Source organism: Eublepharis macularius, chromosome 3, assembly GCF_028583425.1.
Source record: "Eublepharis macularius isolate TG4126 chromosome 3, MPM_Emac_v1.0, whole genome shotgun sequence".
NCBI classification, from domain to species: Eukaryota; Metazoa; Chordata; class Lepidosauria; order Squamata; family Eublepharidae; genus Eublepharis; species Eublepharis macularius.
In genome coordinates this window covers 66,148,444-66,173,275 of record NC_072792.1, presented here as the reverse complement: position 1 = coordinate 66,173,275, position 24,832 = coordinate 66,148,444, and positions in this window count along the sequence as shown.

Here is a 24,832-nt window from a genome sequence, read left to right as displayed (position 1 = left end):
CTTGTTGTCAAGGAGAATGAGGATCTTGTGGAATCAGGGCACTGTACTGAGGATAAGGGGAACATGCCCTCAGAAGGGACCTCTTCTTCAGTTGGTGAGCAGGTTTCCTTTCGCATCAAGGAACCATCCCTGGGTGGGGCGGGAGGGAGGCTCTTGGTAGTTGGTGATTCGATCCTTAGACAAGTAGATAGCTGGGTGGCACAACCGCGTTCTGACCGTATGGTGACTTGCCTGCCTGGTGCGAAGGTAGCGGACATTACGCGTGTTATAGATAGGCTGGTAGATAGTGCTGGGGAAGAGTCAGCGGTCGTGGTCCATGTTGGAACCAACGATGTTGGGAAATGCAGTCGTGAGGTCTTGGAACAAAAATTTAGGCTGTTAGGCAGGAGACTCAAGGCCAGGACCTCCAAGGTAGCCTTCTCAGAAGTGCTACCTGTTCCACGCGCAGGGCCAGAGAGACAAACGCAGATCAGGAGTCTCAATGCGTGGATGAGACGATGGTGTAGGGAGGAAGGGTTCAAGTTTGTTAGGCACTGGGATTCTTTTTGGGACAAGCGGGAGCTGTACAAGAGAGACGGTCTCCACTTGTCCCGAGAAGGAACCCGGCTGCTGGCACTTAAAATCAAAAAGGTGGCAGAGCAGTTTTTAAACTAAATGCTAGGGGAAAGCCGACAAGAGATAAAGTGTCTCTGGTTCAGGATGGTTCATCTCAGAGAGATGAAGGGCTAGGTATAACACTTCTACAGGGAGATAGATTAGAGTTGTCAACTGAGATGGAGACAAACAGTGCAGATGACCTAACTACGTCTCGAGGCAAAGTGTGCCGGGGAAGTTACAGGTGTTTATATACAAATGCTAGAAGTGTCCGAGGTAAAATTGGGGAGCTGGAATGTTTAGTGTTGGGCGAATCCATAGACATTGTGGGCATATCAGAAACTTGGTGGGATGAGGAAAATCAGTGGGACACGGTGATTCCTGGATATAAATTATATTGGAAGGATAGGGAGGGAAGGGTTGGTGGTGGGGTGGCTCTATATGTCAGAGAAGGTATACATTCCAGTAAGATTGAGAAGGTAACTGAATTAGATTCGCTTCTGGAAATGCTATGGGTTGAAATTACGGGCCCAAATGGAAACTTAACTGTGGGAGTTTGTTATCGCCCTCCAGATCAGAAAATAGAGGAGGATTATAAAATGATGACAGGATTAAAGATGGCTGCTAAACAAAAAAACTGTGTTGTAATGGGTGATTTTAACTACCCACACATTGACTGGGCCAATGGGTGTTCGAATCGGGGGAGAGAAAGTGAGTTTCTAGACTGTCTCAATGACTGTGCTATGGAACAGATGGTTACAGAACCTACTAGGGGAGAGGTGATCCTGGATTTGGTCCTCAGTAATGCTGAAGACCTGGTGAGAGATGTAAATGTGATTGCACCACTTGGGAACAGTGACCATAATGTTATTGAGTACAACATATGTATAAATAGGAAATTGCCAAATAAGACCAACACAGCCATGTTTAACTTCAAAAGGGGTAACTTTTCTGAGATGAGGGGGTACGTGAAGAAGAAACTGAAAGGGAAAGTAAAAAAGGTCAAAACACTTGGGGAATCTTGGAGACTATTTAAAACTACAATCCTGGAAGCTCAAATTAAATATATACCGCTGGTTAGGAAAGGCACAAATAGGTTTAGGAAAAGGCCAGCATGGTTAACAAGCAATGCAATAGAAGCTGTAAAAGGTAAAAAGGATTCTTTTAGGCAGTGGAAAACTAGTCGGAGTGAGGTTGATAAAAAGGAGCATAAGCTGTGGCAAAAAAAGTGCAAGTCTGTGATCAGACAGGCAAAAAGGGAATATGAGGAGCATATTGCAAAGAACATAAAGAAAAACAATAAACAATTCTTTAAATATATTAGAAGTAGGAAACCAGCTAGGGAGGCAGTGGGGCCCTTGGATGACCAAGGCGTAAAAGGATTACTAAAGGGTGATAGGGAAATGGCCGAGAAGCTGAATGCGTTCTTTGCTTCTGTCTTCACTGTGGAAGATAAGAAGTGCATGCCCACTCCGGAAGCACTGACTTTGGGAGGGGTTTTGAAAGACCTGAGTCACATTGAGGTGACGAGAGAGGAGGTTATGCGACTGCTAGATAATTTAAAAACTGATAAATCACCGGGCCCAGATGGCATACATCCAAGAGTTCTGAAAGAACTCAAGTGTGAACTTGTAGATCTCCTCACAAAAATATGTAATCTGTCATTAAACTCTGCATCTGTTCCTGAGGACTGGAAGGTAGCTAATGTTGTCCCCATCTTTAAAAAAGGTTCCAGGGGAGATCCGGGAAATTACAGGCCAGTCAGCCTGACGTCAATACCGGGTAAGTTGGTGGAAACTATTATCAAAAATAAAATTAGTGGGCACATTGATGACCAAAAGCTGATGAGGAAAACTCAGCATGGGTTCTGTAAGGGAAGATCTTGTCTCACCAATCTGTTAGAGTTCTTTGAGGGAGTGAACAAACAAGTGGACAAGGGAGACCCGATAGATATTGTTTATCTTGACTTCCAGAAAGCTTTTGACAAAGTTCCTCATCAAAGGCTCCTAAGTAAGCTCAGTAGCTATGGGATAAAGGGCCAAGTCCTCTTGTGGATCGAAAACTGGCTAATTAATAGGAAACAGAGAGTGAGTATAAACGGGCACTTCTCACAGTGGAGGGTGGTGAGCAGTGGGGTGCCACAGGGGTCGGTATTGGGTCCAATGCTTTTTAACTTGTTTATTAATGATTTGGAATTGGGATTAAGCAGTGAAGTGGCTAAATTTGCAGATGACACGAAATTGTTCAGGGTGGTGAAAGCCAGAGAGGATTGTGAGGCACTCCAAAGGGATCTGTCGAGGCTAGAAGAGTGGGCATCCATGTGGCAAATGAGGTTCAATGTAGCCAAGTGCAAAGTAATGCACATTGGAACCAAAAATCCAAAATATAAATACAAGTTGATGGGGTCTGAACTGGCGGAGACTGACCAAGAGAGAGATCTTGGAGTCATGATAGATAACTCACTAAAAACGTCAGCACAGTGTGCGACTGCCATAAAAAAAGCTAATGCTATGCTAGGGGTTATTAGGAAAGGGATTGAAAACAAATCAGCCGGTATCATAATGCCTCTGTATAAATCGATGGTGAGGCCTCATTTGGAGTACTGTGTACAGTTCTGGTCGCCACACCTTAAAAAAGATATCATAGCACTGGAAAAAGTACAGAGAAGGGCAACTAAAATGATTAAAGGGTTGGAACACTTTCCCTATGAGGAAAGATTGAGGCGCTTGGGGCTCTTTAGCCTGGAGAAAAGACGACTGAGGGGAGACATGATAGAGGTTTACAAGATAATGCACGGGTTAGAGAAGGTAGAGAAAGATGTGTTTTTCTCCCTTTCTCACAATACAAGAACTCGTGGGCACTCTATGAAATTATTGAGCAGTCGGGTTAGAACAGATAGAAGAAAATACTACTTTACACAAAGGGTGATAAACACATGGAATTCGTTGCCACAGGAGGTGGTGGCAGCTACAAGCATTGCCAGCTTCAAGAGGGGACTGGACAAATATATGGAGCAGAGGTCCATCAGTGGCTATTAGCCACAGGAGATAGATGGTATTCTCTTTGTGGGGAGGTGGTGCTCTGTTGTCTTGGTGCTGGAAGGAAGGCAGTGGGAGGGCTTCTGGTGTCCTGGCCTCACTGACAGTCCTTTAGATGGCACTGGATTTCTAGCCACTGTGTGTGACAGAATGTTGGACTGGATGGGCCACTGGCCTGATCCAACATGGTTTTGCTTATGTTCTTATGTTCTTACAATGGATGCATGCACTGTGTTTATGAGAAAGATGTGCTCCAGAAGGCAGGCTCTCCTTGAGAACTCACTTGTTCACAGAATCAATCATTCTTGCTTGGACCACCAGAGTATCACTCACAGAGCAAGGCAGAACTGGTTTGTACATGCTGGAATACATGGGCCCTGTCATTACTGGGTGTATCCCTGAAATAGATCAGTAGGACAACTTTATGAGTTTCTGGGATGACGAACACTGGATGCAGAACTTCAGAATGACATGGAGTACATTTATGGAGATTGTGGCTGCTTTATGTGAAAGACTACCATGCAAATCCACCATTATGAGACAACCAATATATGTTGAGCAACATATGACGGCGACCATATGGTACCTAGCCAATGCCAACCTATATCAAGAGGTGACCAAGCAGTTTGGTAGTGGGCTTTCAACGGTGGCTGAGATTGTCTTGGAAGTATGCTTTGCAATGGAAATCGAGCTTGTCAGAAAAACAGTTTGCCTGGGAACAGAGGTTAGAAAGGTAAGGGATCACTCCTATTATTTTGTGCAAGCTAAAAGCTCGTTGTGCCAATGGATTTCTTCATGCAGAGTCTCTGACAGTCTGCTTGCATATTGCCTCTCCTCAGCTGCAGACTGCTCAATCATGCGTTGGGCTACATCGTTTAGAAGTGAAACATGGTGCTTTCTATTTCTGGCATTTTGCAGGCACAAGGCAGGTGAGAGCTCTGCAATAGATGTAGTTCCTCCCTGACCTGGATTTTCTGAAAAAGTAAGGGAAGAAAGTACAGAAAATGTTACATGAAATAATGAATGCAACAATTCACATTTAGGGGGGTGGGGGGACAAGCCTGTGTTCCAAGTGCTCCTATAAAGGAAATGTTAACAGCAAGTGATATCTGAATCCATGGATATAGTTTCTGTTTCAATGAACTGTATGTCTACTCTCACAAGCATGGGTATATAGTCACATGGTAAGTTTCTGTATTACATCAGCCAACAATAATGATTTGATTTCCAAGGCACTTGCAGAGAGACCCACAAGATTTTTCATCCAGGAGCCAAAGGTTCAGTTCTTCAGTGAGACGGGGATATTACGTTCTCAAATGATTACCCATATTGTGGGTTGTAAGCTGCCTTTGGATTCAAATCCTGCCGTTCTACTACAGAATAACATTGCTGCACACATAAATGTATCTGGAGAATCTGCACTTGCATTTTCAGGAGGACATTGTGAAGAGCAGAGGGATTCTAGGGAGGTAGCATACAAAGCATGCCAGGTAATTGTCTGGGACCTGTGATAGCTTGCATAGAATAAAACAATGCTGAGAGTGATGCTATTCTTGTGGAAGCAAGGTTTAAATATTACTTCTTAAGCAGACTAATGTTTAGAGCTACAAGCAGAAGTCTAAGCCATTCAGAGGTTCATTTGAAGGCAGATAAATCATTGCATGGTAGAATAACTTACCGGTCTCTAATCCTGCTGTTGCTCCTCGATTAGCCACAATGTCTTCCAGATCTGATGTGTCATCATCATCGGCGTTTCATGCCTCTGCAGTGGATGCTGGAAATGACGGAGATAGAAGGTTGATAAAATGCCCTTGCTGTATACAGAGAAAAAATTGAGAAAACATGCATAAAAACTGAAACTGTGGCTTTGAACACCTTTTGATGTGTGGAACTCCCCAGAAAAACGAAAGAGCTTTGAATTCGGAACCATGGTAAATTGGTCATATGGAAAAGGCCTGTGTTGACTTAATGACCAGGCTATAATGTTGTTTCATGCCATATCCAAAATGTGATAGAGCACTGGCAGAGAAATGTTGCAGAGTGCTGCTGTGCCATCAACAAGGGAGTCAGTCAGTGTTATGTTTCACTCATAGCCTCCTACACCAGTGATTCATCTCCTTCCTAAAACAGTCCACCATAGTGAGATTGGGAGCAGGGGATGTTCTCTTTCATTTTGTTAATGAGACATTGAAGGAATGAGGGATGGCCTGCTTACTTTTCTCTATTTTTTACCAATAAATGTAGGATAAAGGGCTGGTCATTCAGCCTTCATTTTCCAACTAAAACCATTAACCCAGAGTTGGATGATGAAGGGTAAAAAGTTAAACTAAAGTCCCAAAGGTTGTGTCAGTTTCACTTCCCCTTCTAGGAGGCAAAGAGGAAATAAACAAACCTTCTAAGCAGCGATCTTTGCAGGTCTGTAGATAGAGGAAACTGATGGAGCCTTCCAATCTGTCTTTTCAAACTCGGCTTCCCGGCTAACATTGCGACTCCCTTCGCATGAGCATCCTCATGTAATCCATCTCTTGTAGTTTAGCTCATAGCCACAGTCTCAATAAATAAAATGAAGAGAGCCCAGTCTCTAACCAGGCTGGTCCATTGATCTGGATACACTAGGCTGTCCCTCATGCAACTGCACAGAGCTGCTATCTCCACTCATTTAACACTAGGTTAAAAGTTTAAACCTGCATAACAGTCTTTGCAGCAGCTGGGAACTAAGAGCCTCCTTTTTAAAATCCACAAGAAGATATGCCCACCCCACATAGTGGTTGCTGCTGGCCACTGATGTTTCATAGAATCATAGAGTTGGAAGGGGCCATACAGACCATCTAGTCCAACCACCGGCCCAGTGCAGGATCAGCCTAAAGCATCTCTGACAAGTATTCATCCAGCCTCTTCTTGAAAACTGCCAGTGAGGGGGAGCTCACCACCTCCCTAGGCAGCTGATTCCACTTTTGACCTACTCTGACCATGAAAAAGTTTTTCCTAATATCCAGCCGGTACCTTTTTGTATGTAATTTAAGCCCATTGCTTTGCGTCCTACCCGCTGCTGCCAACTGGAACAGCTCCTTGCCCTCCTCCAAATGACAGCCTTTCAAATATTTAAAGAGAGCAATCATGTCCCCCCTCAACCTCCTCTTCTCCAAACTAAACATTCCCAAGGCCCTTAGCCTTTCATCGTAGGGCTCAGTCTCCAGACCCCTGATCATCCTCGTCCCTCTCCTCTGCACCCTCTCCTTGCATTGTGCATAAAAGGGCACAGAAAGAGAGGGATCAATCTTTGTTTCCTTCATGGGAAGGGAGTAGATGGATGGCCCTCTCTTTTTCTATTTTTTACTAGTAAAAGTGGGAGACTGGACAGGTTGCCAGGTCTCCCTTTCCTACTTTCCTACTAAAACCTTTAACCCAGAGGTGAATGAAGGAGGCAGCAAATTGAATGGCAGAGTACTGTGAAAAAAATCTAACCAGATCGATCCTTTCACATGGGATACTGATCTGGAAAGACTTGGGAATGTGTGCGTGACTGTACACAACACCTGCTAGCTCCACATCATTTAACACTGGGTTAACAGTTTTAATCAGAAGAGCCCAGAAAAAATAGAAGTCTTTCTGAGTAGGGAGAAGTTCCTCCTGGTGCTCCTCTATCTTTGGAGGACTTCTTTGGTCATAGTGGTGGCATCTAAGTGATAGACAGCAGCAAAAAGCCTCTGAATGGGCTACCTGATCCACACATGTCATGGTCCTCTTCAATGCGTCTCTCCTTTACTAGGTCTTTATTATTTCCAATTTTCACCTGATCTGTATAACACGAGCCTTTCTGGCAGCTCTGAACTTGGAAGCTCCTCAAGCACGCATGTGCACACCTGCATGGTTCTTGGTTGCTTGCTGGCCTTTCCTTGAGTTATGCGTAAAAATGCACAAAAAGGGATTGGCGACACCAACAGTGCTTTGCTGTCAGCTGATTCCCCCCCACAAGGCAAAGCAAGCTTTTTGTGAATCAATCCCTATAAGCCACTCAATGCCAATGCCCAGTAAGCGCACATGCTTAGAGCACAGAGTACCTTTCCACCAACAGAGTTAAGCCACTCTACGGCTCAGGCTCTCTCCTCGGTATCTGATTAGTTAGTTATGAGTAAGGAAAACAGTTATAGATGCTGCTGCCTGTAGCTGCAATGTTACAAAGGAAAGAATTGCATGAAGGAGCAGAGAAGAATTGACTAAGCAAGAAAAGAAATGACTGGTAAAATGTTCTTTGCATTTCATCTTAATTGCATATATTTATCTGCCTCTCTGAAACAACTTCTGAAAACCAGAGCAAAACAGGAAGAAATAACAATAGAAATATAATCTCTGAGAAGGCATGAGGTTTGAGTGTTTATGGTGATGAGCCAGAGAACTAGATAGTGTGCTTTGAGCAGAGAAGTAGTTAGTTACAGGAGCGATCTTAACAGAAGACTGTATCTTTTAATAGGTAGTGTAGTAGAGGGATAATATCAAGGACATTCTATACGGGCTGGTTTTAAAATTTGCTAAGGTGCTTACATATTCTGCCATTTCTTAACAATGCTCTAGTCTGATAGCTTGGACTGTTCCATTTTCCAAGCCATTGTGATAAATGTGCAAGGATAAGAATTGCTGGGGAAAGTATCAGACATATACATATGAGCTATGCACAAAAAGCAAAAATAATTGAATGGGTAGACCGAAATAAACAACAAAAGATACATTCAACTCTTCTCTGGTTAGAGATGACTATAAAGGGGTAACTACTGAGTGATCAAACCCTAAGTTTATGGTCCCTTGCTTACCCTAGGGCAGTGGTGACCTTGAAAGTAGGACAGTCTATGGTTTCCTGAAAAAGCAGTTTTAAGCAGATCTACTCAGTATTCTGCTTCTTCAGGTCTATTTAATCGAGTTTACTGTCATGAAAGAGTTCTTAGGATTGTAGTTTTTGAAAATGCCAGTGACTAGCTACATGTAAATGATTTCTATTTCTAAATTTAAAATATCATCACAGAGAATATATTTTAAACAAACTGATCAGCATTAAGATAAGTAATATAGGGTCCCCAAAGCAGTGAACAGATAATTAAAACTTTAAAATAACATTTAGAATGCATATATAAATACAGTTTAAAACATACATATAAACACATAACCAAGAGGACAGCCAATAAGAATTTACTGGGGAGAGGGGATACACCAAATGAAACAAAAGTCTTCACCTGCTGGCCGAAGACAATGGCAGAAGGAGACAGGTGAATCTCCAGTGGGAAGGAGTTACAAAGTTTCAGCACCATGACCAAGAAGACCCTTTCTTATGTTGCCTTATATGGCGGGAACACTCAAAGCAAGGCCTCTGAAGATGAGCAGCGTTAATGAGTAGGTTCATATGGGAGAAGGTGGTCCCTTAAGTTGCATTGGCATCAAGCTGTGTAAGATTCTAAAGGTCAATACCAGCACCTTGAGTTTGGCCCGGAAGCAATTTGGGAGCCAGCTTAAATAGTGCTGCAGGTAGCTGTGAATACATAAATAAAGAGCCCCAGTGACTCATCAGCTTGTTTAGCCTTAAAGGAGCTATGTGATATTAAAAATGTTGTGTTGGGAAGCCCGAATCCAGTCTCAGTGGGAGAGGGGGGGTGGGGGACAGAGAGAGAGAGAGAGAGAGAGAGAGAGAGAGAGAGAGAGAGAGAGAGAGAGAGAGAGAGAGAGAGAGAGTTTCTTTGGGGTGTTTGCTTTGTTTGGCAAACTTGCAGAAATATCAGAAACCGACTGCATTTAATTTTCGTTTTCCGTTGTCTAATTATATACTTAGTTGTACTAATGACACTCGGTTGACTAGGAAATGTCTAGGGTTTTTTCATGGTTCTCCACAGTGAAGCATATTCATTAAACATTAAAGTATCTTCAACTGAATAAAGAGGCATTTGCCGTATTTTAAGAAGCAAAATGGGGGCTGGGAGTTATTGAGCATCTGTATATTTACGAGACTGTTCATTGAATGAGGCATGGAAAATACTGATCTTGACTTGCCAGTTTATGAGAAATCTGAGAATATTTGTTGCCTCTTTCCTTTTTCCTTTTAGTTGCTGGAGTGTGAAATTAAACACAACTCTATTCTAGTAAGCATCTGGGTCAATTAAATTGTGTCTTACAAAACAAATATGTGAGAGAGATCTTGTATTTCAATAGATCCAGAGGAGTTAGCCGTGTTAGTCTGTAGTAGCAAAATCAAAAAGAGTCCAGTAGCACCTTTAAGACTAACCAATTTTATTTTATTGTAGCATAAGCTTTCGAGAATCAAGTTCTCTTCATCAGATGCCTGATCCGAACTGGTCAAATACAGAAGAGGAGGGGAGGGGAGAGAACAGGACATATATCACAAGAAGACAGAATGCAATTAGTGTGAAGGCAATCAAAACATTCCTTTGCTTGTAAATGTAAACATCTCCTTTTGGTGTGGAGTCAGTTTGCCGCAGTGAAGGTATACAATTCCTATGTAGTATAAGCCCTCGATAACCACAGCTCTCCCTGCCTGCTGCATCTGACAAAGAGAACTGTGGTCCCCGAAAGCCCACAGGCACTCAGGCTGAGATAATTGACAAACAAAGCCCACACCAGGCGTCTCTGGGCTCCCCCAGACCACGCCTCTGTAAAGGAAATCTGTTACCTGTGATAATGTGATAACCATTCATAGTCTCTATTCAGTCCCAGCTTGACAGAGTCAAATTTGCATATGAATTCCAATTCAGCAGCCTCCCGTTGGATTTTGTTTTTGAAGGGTTTCTGTTGAACCACAGCGACTTTTAAGTCTTTGGTGGAATGTCCTGGTAGATTGAAGTGTTCTCCCACTGGTTTTTGGACGTTTCCATTTCTAATGTCAGATTTGTGTCCATTTATTCTTTTGCGTAGAGGTTGGCTGGTTTGTCCAATGTACAGAGCAGAAGGACATTGTTGGCACATGAGGGCATATATCAGATTGGAGGATGAGCAGCTGTAAGAGCCAGAGACAGTGTAGTTGATGCCATTGGGTCCTGTAATTGTATTCCCTGGGTAGATATAGGGGCAGAGCTGGCATCTGGGTCTGTTGCAGGGCCTGGTACCTGTGCTGGTGGCCCTGCTGGCCGATTCATGATTGTAAGTGAGAAGTCGTTTAAGATTGGGGGGCTGTCTGTAGGCAAGGAAAGGTCTTCCACCCAGGACTTCTGAGAGAGAGGTATCATCCTGGAAAATGATACCTCTCTCTCAGAAGTCCTGGGTGGAAGACCTTTCCTTGCCTCACAGTCCTAAAGAATATAATCCACTTTTACTTTTTCATACCTAGATGCTGTGTAACCGTCTGCTTGTGGTCAAATGTTGATAGATAATTCACACAATCATTTTATCACGAAACTCCCATAAATTGCCAGCTATCTTATCACATTGTCCAAGCTCATTGTTTCCCCAATATCATTTGTTAAATATTTAAAGTATAAAAGACAGACGTCAAAATAAGTATATAGCTGTATCCATTTTTAAAAAATTACAGTAAACTGAACACATTTTGGGATGGGAGAGCTTTGCTTTGTCAATAGTGAGTTAATATAATCCAGTTCTGAATGTATTTGATACTACCGATGCCCACTAAAGCATATGATAATCCATTCTTCTTCTTGTGAAAAGTACCTACATCATTGCTGTGTTTAATACAGTTCCTGAGTACAGCAGAATGTGCTGGGCTGAGAACTTCGGTCCTCTTTTTCTGTTGGGTACAATGTATCCTTTCTATGAAATGTTTAAGTTCTAATTGTTTGCCTCACCCTCTGAAAGGTGTTTTCATTTTGCTTATAAAGATACAAATATAGAGCAATAAAAGAAAAAGTAATTAAAATAAAAAGACTAAGGTGGAATTGTAGTACCATATTTAACAATATCATATTTAAAAGACCATTCCAATTCAGTCAGCTGCCTGAAATTAGGGTTGCTGGTTCCCTGGTGAGGGTGGGGGATCCCCTGCTCCCCCCACCCCCCAGCTGCCACTCACCTGACCAGAAGCAAGAAACGGGCAGGAATGGGCCTGTTGGGGGTGCACTCCCAGTGCGGTGAGATGATGTCATTCCCAGGCTGGGCCAATTTGGGCACCAAACAGGCCAAATCTTTAAGAAGCATGGGGGCACTCCCCCAGCCTGCACAATGACGTCACTCCCGGAAGTGACATCATCATGTAGCTGCTGGGAGCATGTGTGCACTTCACATGCATGTGAAGACTCCTTCAAGGTGAGTGCTGGGTTACCCCCATCCTGCCACGAGGGTAAGGGAACCTAGCAGCCCTACTTGAAATAAAATACTCCACTATACTGGTTCTGCAGAGTTTTATAATGAGCTGTACCAAAAAAAGACAAAAAACTTGGTAGCAGGAGAAAGCGATTTAATTTAGTCCATTGTTGTAGTAACTTGAACAACAATTTGAAGAAAAGAAAGAACTCAAAAGTATATGCACAAATTGTTAAAGTGCTATTAAATGTGGTAAGAGATTAAGGTTATACTCCTACAAAAACTTTGGGGGAAGTAAGCCCCATTGATAGAATGAGGTTTACTTCTGAGTACACCTGCTCAGACAAAATCTAAAATTGTGTATTTTTATAGCAATACTTGAGAACATGAAGCTTGTCAAACCACACACGGAACAGATTTTGTACTATGAGATTTCTTTTGCCTTTCCACATACTTCATGCAATGAGACAGACTGAGGTAGTTTAAATGGTTTCATGGGGATTTTTTTTTTAGATAAAGTCTCCATTAACTGTATAAAGTAATATGTGCTACTGAATATGATTGAGTAGCAGATATGTAGAATAGCATGGATTGGCTTCTGCCCATTGTTAGTAGGGGGAGTAATGTTAGCTTGGAAGTGGCAGCTGCCAGTTAAACAGAATCAGTCATTGGGGATTGTGGTCATTTCTGCCAAATGAAGGATGGATGTTTCCTTTCACTATGCACCTCTTTTCTTCCAAGTCTGTTTTCAAGTGTCACGTTGTATTAAATTTCAACCACCTCTATGTACCTGAAAGTTGCCAAATTTTTCTGAGGAACTGTTTGCTGAGGATACCAATAAGCAGTAATAGCACAAACTGCACATTTCTCTAATACCAACAACTTTGCTGCATAGCAAGGAGGCTCACTTGCTGAAAAGCTGCTAAGTTTTTAACTGGTATCTATCTAGCGAATAGAAACAAAATTAATGCAGAAGATCTTTGAGGTTTGAGAGCTATCAGAGTGCTTCAACAAAGCGTTGTCAAGGAACCTCATTAAAAGTCTAGAATGAGTGATCCTGGTGACACTAGAAACCAATTTGTATTATTTTTAAAACATTAAGGGTTCTGTAAGCTGAAGACTATTTCAGCAAATAATTGGTCCAATAGTATTCCATAATCACACAAGTTAATTGTCTACCATTTTAAGCTTATGTTAAAATGTGAAATGCTTGACTCCAGACTGCTGAAAGCAGGTCATATGACCAGCTAGCCAACAGATCTGATCTCTTTCTTACCTCTCCTGCTACTGCCTCTTCAAATGCCTTTCTCTCACAGCATACATGACGACATTCCTCAGTGTACCCTGGGAATTGTAATGATCAGGTTATGTTTGATTCAGACACACTCTGGAGACTATAGTACCCAGGATACACCAACCCCAGGGAAAAAAAACAAGGGTGAAATTTAGGAAAGAAGGTGGGCTGCTAAAAAAGCAGATCTGTTTGCCCATATTTGGCAGGGAGTTTTTATTCACTTATTCATCCACTTTCCATCATATCATAGCAACAAACACAAAGCAATTCTCTGTATAGCATAGGTATTGCACTGTCACTCATATTCCAGGGCCCTTGTCAAACCACAGACTGCCTGCACAGCAGCTGAGGGGAAGCAGCAACAATCACAGCTGGTTGTGGAGACAGTTGCTAGATTGTCTGGTTACTCTACTGCCTGCTGCACTTTGGTTTGGGCCTAGGGCAGTCCAACAAGCAAACAGAGTCTTATAGCCTGCACCTCTTGGCCTTGCTGTATCTATCTGCCCATCAACAGTCCAATAAAGGATTATGCAAAAAAATAAGTGGACATAGCACAGTTCCATTTGTGCAACATCCTTCCATGCTATATATTACAGTTCCCAGATGTGATATTCACTAAATAAGGAGATCTAACATGATCTCTTTTGATCAGTTTAAACCAGGGGGAAGATCTGGACTGGGAAATTGTAAGACCGTCCAAAAAAGCATCACATCTGTAGACCCAATTTCGTAAGTTGTAATATATAGCATTAGTTACCAGAAATTGGTTGTAAAAAAATCCTGCATGAGTAAAAATAGAGATGGGGATACAATAAACTTGAGCACAAACAGCTACTGAAGTCCTTTTCTGTTTTCTTTTCACAAGATGTCGAATGCAAGCAGATTTTGTGCTGGATCCAACCCAAAATGTTTATTTCTTATATTACTTGGAAATTACCTGGCTGAACTTACTATACTTTTTAGAGCACTATCGCAAGCCACTTCAGTGTACAAATGTCTAATTAACAAATGTATAAGTGGCTTTCAAACAAACAGTTTTGGTGCAAGAATATTTACTCAGAGTATGAAACAACACATACTTAAGGCATGAGGTGCCCCTCAAGAGCTACCAATAGACATGACTTTGTTTTTAGGGGCAGGAGCAGACTCCCCTCAATGCCCACCCTCCAGGGGTGGATGCACAAGGCTGAACCTGGCCCAGGTCCACACTTAGTAATCTAAAATATAAAATCTATATTTCCCCAAACCACCTGCCATCAATAATTAACCACATACATAATCTCACTCTGTAAATTGAAGCAGCCAAGATTTAACACAAAAATCAGGAAGCTTTGATACAAAAAAATGAAAGCAAATTTATTTTTATAGGTAGCATCAAATTTATTATTATAGGTAGTATTAGAGGGAGCATCAAAAAGCATTAAAGAGCAGCTAACTACAGAGAGAACCAGTGAGAAGGTAACGTTCAGTCTACACACTACTAGAAATCTTCTACACTGGATATATTATTTTCCAATTGCTGCTGCCTGGATGAACTTATAAGCTATAATGTCAAGATTCTCCTCCCTAGTTCTCTCTTTACGTCCATGTAGAAAAACCATGTGGTTGAGCCTGGTTTGTCCCATGCTTATTTGCTTTATTCTATAAAGGCATCAGCTGAGGGGCGGGGAATTGCCCCTGCTGGGAAATCCTGGAGGAGGTTTGAGCCATGTTACCCTTGTGAAGTTTATACCCATTTAGACGACAGATGGAAACACACAGAGTCCTGTGTCTGGATTTCTCTCCCTCAGTGGCACTGGATGCAACTTTGCTTCAGGTGCTTAACCACAAAAGCAGAAGGAAGGCAGGGCAAGTTAAGCAATATATTTAATACGGTCAAAGACCAAACAAATAACAACATACAATCTAATTATTACAGTCAAAGTAAGCCATATTGTTTACAAATCTATCCACCTAGCAAGCATCGAATTTCCAGAATCCAAATTCCTAAATATTTAAAACTTTACAATTAATAAAATATTTAAATATTTCCCCCTATAAAATACTTCTGGAGCCATATGGCCTGCATAGCAAATTTTGTCACCTTTGAGGTGGTTTCTTGATCCCTATCGGCTAAAAGTTTATCTAGATAAAATCTATCATTTCTTCCCAGGAATTGATTGCAAATCGGAGTTATATAGGCCACTCTAATATTTTGGTAAAGTTTACACTCAAAAAGAACATGTCCTCTTGTTTCTATCTTCCTGGCCCCACACACGCACACACTTTCCTTGCATGGTTGCTTTGTATATTTACCCTCTATGACTGCTGATGGTAACATCCATTCTAAGAAGGGTAACTGCTCTCCTGTAGTCAGCTTTGTCCAAATTTTGTAAATATGGCATCACTGTCACTTTAAGTTTTCTATTCCTGGAAGATAACCTTTAACCTGACTCAAGTCATGCTGGCTACCCATCAGTTACTGTGCTCATTCAAGGTATTATTCTAAGTTATTACTAGACGTGGGCACGAACGTGGAAAAAAACCTGAACAGGCTGATCAGTGTTCGTTTCCAACGACGAACACGAACAGCTGATCGGAACCAAACATGTCCCGTTAACCAACGTGTTTGGTGTTCGTCAGTGCCAGAGCGGCCCCCTTAGCACTTAGAGAGCCCATGTTCACAGGCAACGTGCAGCAGGCTCTTCTCCAGCCACCACCCAAGTTTGGTCAAGATTTCAGTATGGATCCCGGAGTTATACATTCCCAAATTCAACGCCCCTGGGAAACTCCCAATCAACACAAATGGAGCCAGCCTCCCCAGTTCACCTGTGCCACGTGCGGTGGTCCTGAAGGCATGCTGCCTCCCCTCTCGGGGACAGGGGGTCTGGCCACTCGCCAGCGGCACCCATGTGCCTGCCTGCCAGGCCTGCGGGTGGGAGGCGGACAAAACATCTGCTTGTGCAGCAAGGTGGGTGAAGACTGCGGCCACCAGGTGGTCAGGGAGAGGAGGACCCTGGGGTTCTGGCCACGGTGACAAGCCACACCTGGAAGTTTCTGCGAGGGGGACGGGAAGACCCTGAATCAGCGGCTACAGGCATCACCCACCCTCCCTGCCATCACGGAAGTGAGGGGACAGGCGGTGCAAGTGCTGGGGAAGGGACTCATGGCAGTACACGAGAGGGAGAGGAGGAAAGAGGAAACATGCAGTGGTCAGGGTGGGAGAGGAGGACCCAGGGGTTCCAGCTGCGGTGATGAGCTGCACCTGGAAGGTCCTGCGAGGGGGATGGGAAGACCCCAAAGACCCCTAGCACTGCTGTATCCTTCTCTATACCATAGTATGTACTGTCAGGTTTCTTCATAGACTTTTCCAGCTACCCTTGCTTCAGTTGTCTTCTGTCCTTTTCCTCAAGCTTTTCCACCTGCCTTTTCTGCCAAGTGCTGTTTCATGAGCCACTGAGTAACTGACCCACTGCCTTTAGCTACCTTGCCACTTGGTTCCTACTGCCAAACATTCCTGCAATATCTTTCCAGTTATTTTCTTGTCCCACGCCAGCATAACATTTTATACCCGACCAAGGATAACTTTCTCTTCTCCCCATAAAATGAAAATGCAAATGCATCTGTAGACTAGTCCAACTGATTGGTACTGGATGTTTCACAGCAAAAACAATGTAACAGCTGTCAAGCTGATTTACATAAGGAACAAAAATGATTCCATTATGAGATTTTGTGTTATGCTACTCTTGAATTTCAGGACTTAGGGCCCAAAGTTATCTTCTGACTAGCTGAAAAGCCAGACAGCTCTAATGCATTTACAACTTTATAATAATTGGTGCCCTACTGTCTGGTTGGATTTTCCTCAGCACCTGTGGGAGCCACTCTACACTCTAAATGATCATACATTAGAAGAGAGGAAGGACTAATTGTCAGATAGAGGGAATAAATGGCAACTCTGCTAGGCACTTGTCTCTCTTGTCCTTCTCACAAATAAAAGCATGCCACTAACAATCTAAGTTGAATAAGAGTAATAAACTTGATCCAGTTTGTCCTGCCCTGAAGAAAATGATTTTATTCAAGAAACGCCACCATATATAATAGAACTTAGTAACATCTCTGAATATATTTATGAAAATAGGTGTTGCTGTATGTCTTTTGCATTACCACTGACATTTTTCTGCTTTAACAATTTGCATTCACAAGATGATTTAGCAATGATTACAGAGTTTAATGTGAAACTTAGAGCATGAAAATAAGGTTCTAAATGACCACTGCCTTCAGTAAATGGCTACAAAAGAGAACTTTAGTGTTAACTGGGTGCTTATGTTGTGAAAGATGTAGGCCTTTTGCAATCGCAGCAACCTAGAAGAGATCAGCTTGCCACCAAAAAAATGATTTGGTCTATTTCTACATAAATTGCCTTGTTAAATAAAAGCAGCATGTCTTTCTATGTAGTAGTGCAGCCTAATACAGGATTATCCTGGGTTTTTAAAAAGTACATTTTGAATCAAGTGAACTGAAATTCATATGATTATTGCTCTCAAGTAAAAATATGAAAACGGAAGATTTGTATACACTTACCGTGAATCTTCCTTTCTTAGTGGTCCAGGAGTGGGGCAGTCAGCACTAGTGGGTAGCTCCTCCTCCGTCTCTTGCGCAGGGCCGGACAAACTTGCGATCCTCGGGGGAGGGGCTCCCAGGATGACTCAGTTCCTTTCCAAGCCCGTATAAACCCCTTGAAGTCTCAGTCCAGCTCATTCCTGTTCTGGATCATAACTAACAACAACAGTCAATTAAAACATTCAATCCAACTGTCAAATTCTGGGTGAACTCCAGGAACTCTCCAGGATCCATGGACCTTGCCGGTGTCCTGTTCCCTTAGTATTAACCATAGACACTATTTCTGTATTTTCTGATTACTAGTCCTTCATATATATCTGTCTTTCCCCCTTATTTATTTATTTAGTTATTTCTATATTTTTAATGGGCGGGGTCTGACTGCCCCACTCCTGGACCACTAAGAAAGGAAGATTCACGGTAAGTGTATACAAATCTTCCGTTCTCCTGTGGTCCGGAGTGGGGCAGTCAGCACTAGTGGGATATACTCCTAGCAGTGTGCCCCTGGGTGGGTGTTCTAGGAATCCAGGACGTGCTGTAGCACTCTCCTGCCGAAGGCAGCCTCGGAGGAAGACATCCTATCTATCCTATAGTGTTTCGTGAAGGTGTGAACCGACCTCCACGTGGCCGCCTTGCATATCCTTTCCAGGGATGGGAATGACCTATAAGCTGCTGAGGTGGCTGCCCCTCTGAGGGAATGAGCCGTAATCCCTGCCGGGGGAGAAACATTCCTGGATCTGTAAGCTAGCACAATGCACTCCCTAATCCATCTGCTTAGTGTGGACAGAGAGACTTTCTTCCCCAGGGAGCTATTCCTGAAGGATACGAACATGCACTCCACTTTCCTTACATGACTGGTCCTATCTATGTAGAAACTTAGGGCCCTACGCACATCTAGCGTGTGCCATTCCCTTTCCTTCTCATGTTTGGGGTTAGCACAGAAGGAGGGCAGGATGATGTCTTCCCCCCTATGAAATGGCGTGTTGACCTTGGGGATAAACGCAGGGTCTGTTCGAAGCACTACTTTATCCTGGTGGAAAATGCACAATTCCTTACTTATAGACAGTGCACCTAATTCTGAAACCCTCCTGGCCGAAGTCAGGCCCACTAGGAAGATTGTCTTTAGAGTCAGATTTTTGAGGGAACAAGTCGCCATCGGTTCAAATGGCTCCCTGGTAAGGGCCTTCAGGACTAGGTTCAAGTTCCACGTAGGAAAACGATGCACTTGGGGTGGATTCAGTAGCGTTGTTCCTCTCAGGAACCTCTTAATATGAGGATGCGAAGCGAGCGATGCCCCTGACTGAGATCCCCTGATCGCAGAGATCGCCGCCACCTGTCTTTTGAGCGTACTGGTGCTGAGACCTTTGTCTAGACCATCCTGGAGAAAAACAAGGATCTGCGTCACCGATGCCGACATGGGATCCCGACCTTTCCCCATGCACCATTGGGAGAAACGCTGCCACGTTCTATTGTAGCTCTTGTTGGTCGAGCCTTTCCGCGAGGCGAGCATCGTCTCCACCACCTTCTCCGGATATCCTAGTTCCTTGAGCTGTTCACGCTCAACCGCCAAGCCGTCAACCTCAGAGAACCCGGGTTCGGATGTAGAATTTCCCCTTGTACTAGTAGATCCTCCTGGCACGGAAGGGTCCACAGGTTCGGGTGAGACAGCCTCTTGAGATCTTGGAACCAGGGCCTTCTGGGCCAAAATGGCGCGATTAGGACCACGTCCGCCCTCTGATCTATGATCCTCTGTATGACTCTGTGGATGATCTTCGTTGGGGGAAATGCGTACAGTAATCGGCGCGGCCACTCCTGGCTCAGTGCGTCTACCCCCAACGCCTCCGGTTCCCTGTACCTTGAGAAGAACTTGGGGACCTGCCTGTTCTTCAGAGAGGCAAAGAGATCCACCTCTGGGGTGCCGAACCTTATGCACAACTCCTGAAAGATTTGTTTGTTCAGTGTCCATTCCGAGTGGTCCACTTTGTTCCGACTCAGCCAATCCGCCAAGGTGTTCTGTTGTCCTGCTATATGGCTTGCCCTTATTGATTTCAAGTTCCTTTCTGCCCAGAGGAAGATTTCCTCCGCTTCTTTGCTCAGTTGCCTGGATCTTGTGCCTCCTTGTCGGTTTATGTAAGCCTTTGCCGTCATGTTGTCTGTGTGTATCATGACGTGATTTCCTTGGAGGGCATCCCTGAACTCCAAGAGCCCGTTCTTGATGGCCCTGAGCTCTAGCAGGTTTATGCTGGCTTTCTGTTCTTCCAGGAGCCATTCCCCTTGAGTTATCCTGTCCCTCATGTGTGCTCCCCATCCTATCAGACTGGCATCGGTCGTCACCGTAAGCCGGATTGGCTCCCTGAGCGGGGACCCCTCCCCGAATCTGTTGGGAACCAGCCACCAGCGCAGCTCCCTGTGCAGCGCCTCGGGAATCTCCACCAGTTTGTGCCACTTGTGGGTGATGACCCGCTGGTATGGCCGCAGGAATCTCAGAAGAGGTCGGGTATGGAACCTGGCCCATTGGAGCGTATCCTGGCAGGATACCATCATGCCTTGCAGCTTGGCCAAGAGCATGACCTCCACCACCCTTGTCAGTTGTATGTCCTGTATCAGCTCCCTGATTTTGTGCTGTCTCTCCAGAGACACAAAGGTTTTGTCCAGAACTGTGTCCACAATCACTCCCAGGTGCACAATTCTCTGTGCTGGGGCCAGCATGCTCTTTTGTCTGTTGACGATGAAACCATGGCTCTCCAGGCATTGTATGGTCAGAGACACTGCAGACTGTGCAGATCGCAGGGAGGGTGCCTTTATCAGGATGTCGTCCAGGTAGGGCGACAGCGCCACCCCCTGGATCCTGAGGAAAGCCACCAGCGCAACCAGGACTTTGGTGAAGACCCTCGGGGCGGACTTCAGGCCGAAGGGGAGGGCTCTGTATTGGTAGTGGCGTCCGTTGTAGGCGAAACGCAGATATTTCCTGTGCGCTGGGCGTATGGGGATGTGTAGATAGGCCTCCGATAGATCTATGGAGGCCAAAAAGTCCCCAGGTTGAATGGCTTCCGTAGTAGATTTCATTGTCTCCATCTTGAATTTCCTGGACCTGATGTGGAGATTTAGCCACTTGAGGTCCAGAATGGCCCTGACCTCCCCGTTCTTCTTCGGTACAGTGAAGAAGATCGAGTACACCCCTAACTTGTTGGAGTGTTTGGGCACTGGCTCTATAGCCCTGATTTGCAGCAGGTGCTTGATCGCCTCCATGAGTTGAAGATGTTTCAGCCGGGAGCTGTTCCGAGCCATTGGAATGAAGCGTCTCTTTGGGATTTTTTCGAACTCCAATGAGTAGCCCCTGGAGACCGTCTCCAGTACCCATTTGTCCGAAACAGTCTTTTTCCATTGGGGCAAAAATTCCTGTAGACGCCCCCCTATGTGACGAGGCATGCTGCAATAGTCATGCTTGGTTGGTCTTCTTCTGGGCTTTGGATTGGGAAGCTGGCTTTCTGTATGCGAAGGATCTATTGTCAGCTCTAGTCTTGGACTGCCATCTGCCCTTGAATGGCCTATCTGAAGTTGGCCTAGTTGATCTCTTGAAGTCACGAAAGGAGTGCCGTCCTTTATACTTCATCTCTTTTTTCTTTGACGGTAGAACCCTCTTCTTGTCTGAGTTTTCTACAAGATACTTATCCAGTGCTTGTCCAAAGAGCTTTTCCCCTGAGTATGGGATTGCTGCCACTTTGCTACGTGCTGGCGGGTCCACGTCCCAGTTCCGCAGCCAGGTGTTCCTTCTTGCAGCAACGTTGAAACCCATGGCCCTCGAGGACATTTGAAAAGAGTCCAGGGTGGCGTCTGCTGCAAATGCCGCGGCCAGGGCAATCTTTTTGACCTCATTTTTGACCTCCTTAGGTACCTCTCTGCCTGCTGCTGCCAGGTCTGAGGCCCATGTGAAGGCTGCCCTTGCAAACAGTGATCCCACAGATGATGATCTCAGGGAGGCCGCGGATGCCTCAAAATCTCTACGCAAGGCCTGCTCAATTTTCTTGTCCGATGGGTCCCTTGGCATACCCTCCGCGTCCATGGGGAGGACGGAGGTCGTCGCCAGACTTGAGACAGGGTCGTCCACTGCAGGGAGCTTGATTTTCTTGGCGTCATCTGGTCCCAGAGAATAGAATTTGTGAAAAACAGACTGATAGAGTTTAGGCTTAGCCGGGTTATCCCATTCCGTTCTCAGAACATCATGGAAGATGGCTGGCAGGGGCACCCCCGTGTGCTTCGGACCCACCTTGGGCAAGGCCCTCTCCAAACCTTGTGGATAGGCAGGTTCCATCTCAGATTTACTCACTGAGGACTGAGAGATTTCCAGTGTTCTCAGTACTTTTGCGAGCAGCTTAGAGTACATTTCCGGTGGAAAAAGCCTGGTCTGCACCTGATCAGCCTCCATCTCCTCTTCCTCTGACAGTTCCCCTTCCTCACTCCCTGAGGACTGCGAGGGTGAGTCTGGATCTTCCTGAGACTCATCAGAGGCACTAGAGTCCACCTCTGTCCATTTATCCAGCTTCCTTTTCTTTGATTTGGACAGGGTGGAGGACTCAGCCTTCTTTTTACCTTTGGAGGTACTTGGGGTTTTTCTCTTGGGGCCAGGCTGATCCCTAAGCTCTTTGACTGCACTGTCTATTCCCTTCCTGATTTCTTCCTGCAGCCAGGCCAATATGTTGGCTTTAGCCTCTGGTCCTGTGAGATCGGGTTCACTGCTCCCTGAGCTCTTCCCTTGGTTAGAGTGGGAGTGACTAGGCCTTTCTGATGCATCCATGCTTTCAGAGGCTTTCTGTTCGGAGGGGCCAGCCTGTGATGTCATTCCCGCCAAAAACGTGGTGCCTAAAGTGGGAGCAAACGTGGGCAGGCATTACCCCAATAGAAGCACAATTTCCCAAACTCACAGTGTTTAATTGGAGTAAATTCACGGGGTATTGCATTAGGAAGAGTTTCCTTAACCACCCCAAAAACGGAGCCACAAAACCGAGAGAGGAAGGTGTAGTAAGAGGCTGCTTCCCCCTCCCCCTCCTCCTGAAGCGTCTAAGGCCGCTTTTGCTCTCTGTGCTCCCAAACGGGGCCCAGGCTCGTTCTCCCCCCCCCCCCGCTCCACGGAGAGCGAAGGCCCCTCTGCGGGGTTGTATCACACTCACTGTTTTTGGCGCGCTCTCGGAGGCTTCTGCTGTTTTGGAGCCCTTAAGCTTCCTGCCAGCTCTGCGGCCGCCGAGTTTCCCGCCGCTTTTCCGTGCCTCCTCTGCAGCAACCGGGTCCTAGCTGGCTAGGATCGTCGGTTGTGCGACTCGCCTCCGCAGCTCCCTTGCCTCGCAAAGAACACTCAATCGGGAGTGGGGGGGGCGGGGTGGAGGAACAGGTCCTTCCTTTCCCCAGCGAGTCAGCGCCTGAAGATTTGATTGAAGATCGCCGCTCTCTAAGAGCTCCGAAATTGCGTCCGCTCTGCTGAGCAGGGCCGGAAAAAACTGAGTCATCCTGGGAGCCCCTCCCCCGAGGATCGCAAGTTTGTCCGGCCCTGCGCAAGAGACGGAGGAGGAGCTACCCACTAGTGCTGACTGCCCCACTCCGGACCACAGGAGAATGACCCCTTGAAGATTCTGGGTTGCGTCCTTGCATTGCCTCTAGGATAGGCAAAGGTTCATAGCTGAGGAAAATATAAGGTGCAAACTGGCCTTATGAGTAAGAAAGCCAGAACGACAAGCTGAATATGCACATTCTTTCAAATGAGATTCTTAAAATATGTTGTATAGGTAAGCTAAAAAACTAAGTTCTCAAACATAGTAGAGTTTTGTAGTTTAATGGCAGCCACGTAAAAGCTTGAATTCAGTTACAGGTCTGCCTTTTTGCTTCTGTTCACTGACAGGATGCCCCAAAACAGTATTTAACAAACACGCTATTTCAGCACATTCAATTAAAGATCAGATTTTACCATTATTCTATGTTATATGTCTTGTTAATATTTAACTGTTTTATACCAACAATATTTACACCAAGGCAGACAATGCTGTCCCCTTATACACCTGCAAATCCAAGACCAAATTACTTTAAAAACCTTAGGATCCAAGTTTAGATAGGTAGCACCAACTTGGAACCAACCAATTAACAAATCTAGCCCACAAAATAGCTGGAGTCCAAACATAGCACAGACCCTTCTTACCTGAGGGTAAGGTCACACTGAGACTTACAGACAATGTTAGTTCACAGATTACAAGATCTCACAAGTCATATAACAGACTTGTAAGAAATCATTGTACATAGCCCTACATAGTGTAAACAGGAACAGAGTCTGAAGAAGTTGTTTTTCCTAGAATTTCTCAATAGTTTACCAATTAAGGACATACCCTGATTTTCAGTTTAAGATAACAGAGGCGCCTTTTCACTTTTAGGAACGGTTCACCTCAGTACATACATTAGATGGTGCAACTTCTAACTGTCACAAACTATTTTGGAAATCCTAACTAGTTCCTACAATTACGTAAGTATTCTTAGGAAATGAAGTCTTCTCACTTAATTCATCTTATGCAGAAGAGTCCCCAGTTTATGCCCAAGATGACCAAGACAAGTTCTATTACAATAAAGCACAACTGCTAAATAATCAGTACAAGTGATAATCTTTGGGCCCAAATGCCTGTTCTCAGATCACTTTATAAATGTTATAAGCCAAATTATTTGTCAACATAGGTGACAAAAGATTCAGCATGAATAAGTTTACGCAAATGTCCCAAACATGGAAGATACTGCTAATTTTCAAATGGCAGCAGCGATGTTATGAATAAGACAGGAGAAGAAGCCGCTGAGTCACAACCAGCTCACGGCAACCCCAACCATGGGATGTTCAAGGAAAGAGCTGAGCAGAGGTGTTTGCTATTACCTTCCTCCACACAGCAACCTCAGTCTTCCTTGGTGGTCTCCTATCCAAGTACTGACCATGGCTGCCTCTTCTTATCTCCCAAGACCTGACAAACTCAGGCCAAACTGGGATATTCAGGATTATTCTAGATCTCTATACAAATAATAACAAACATTAGTC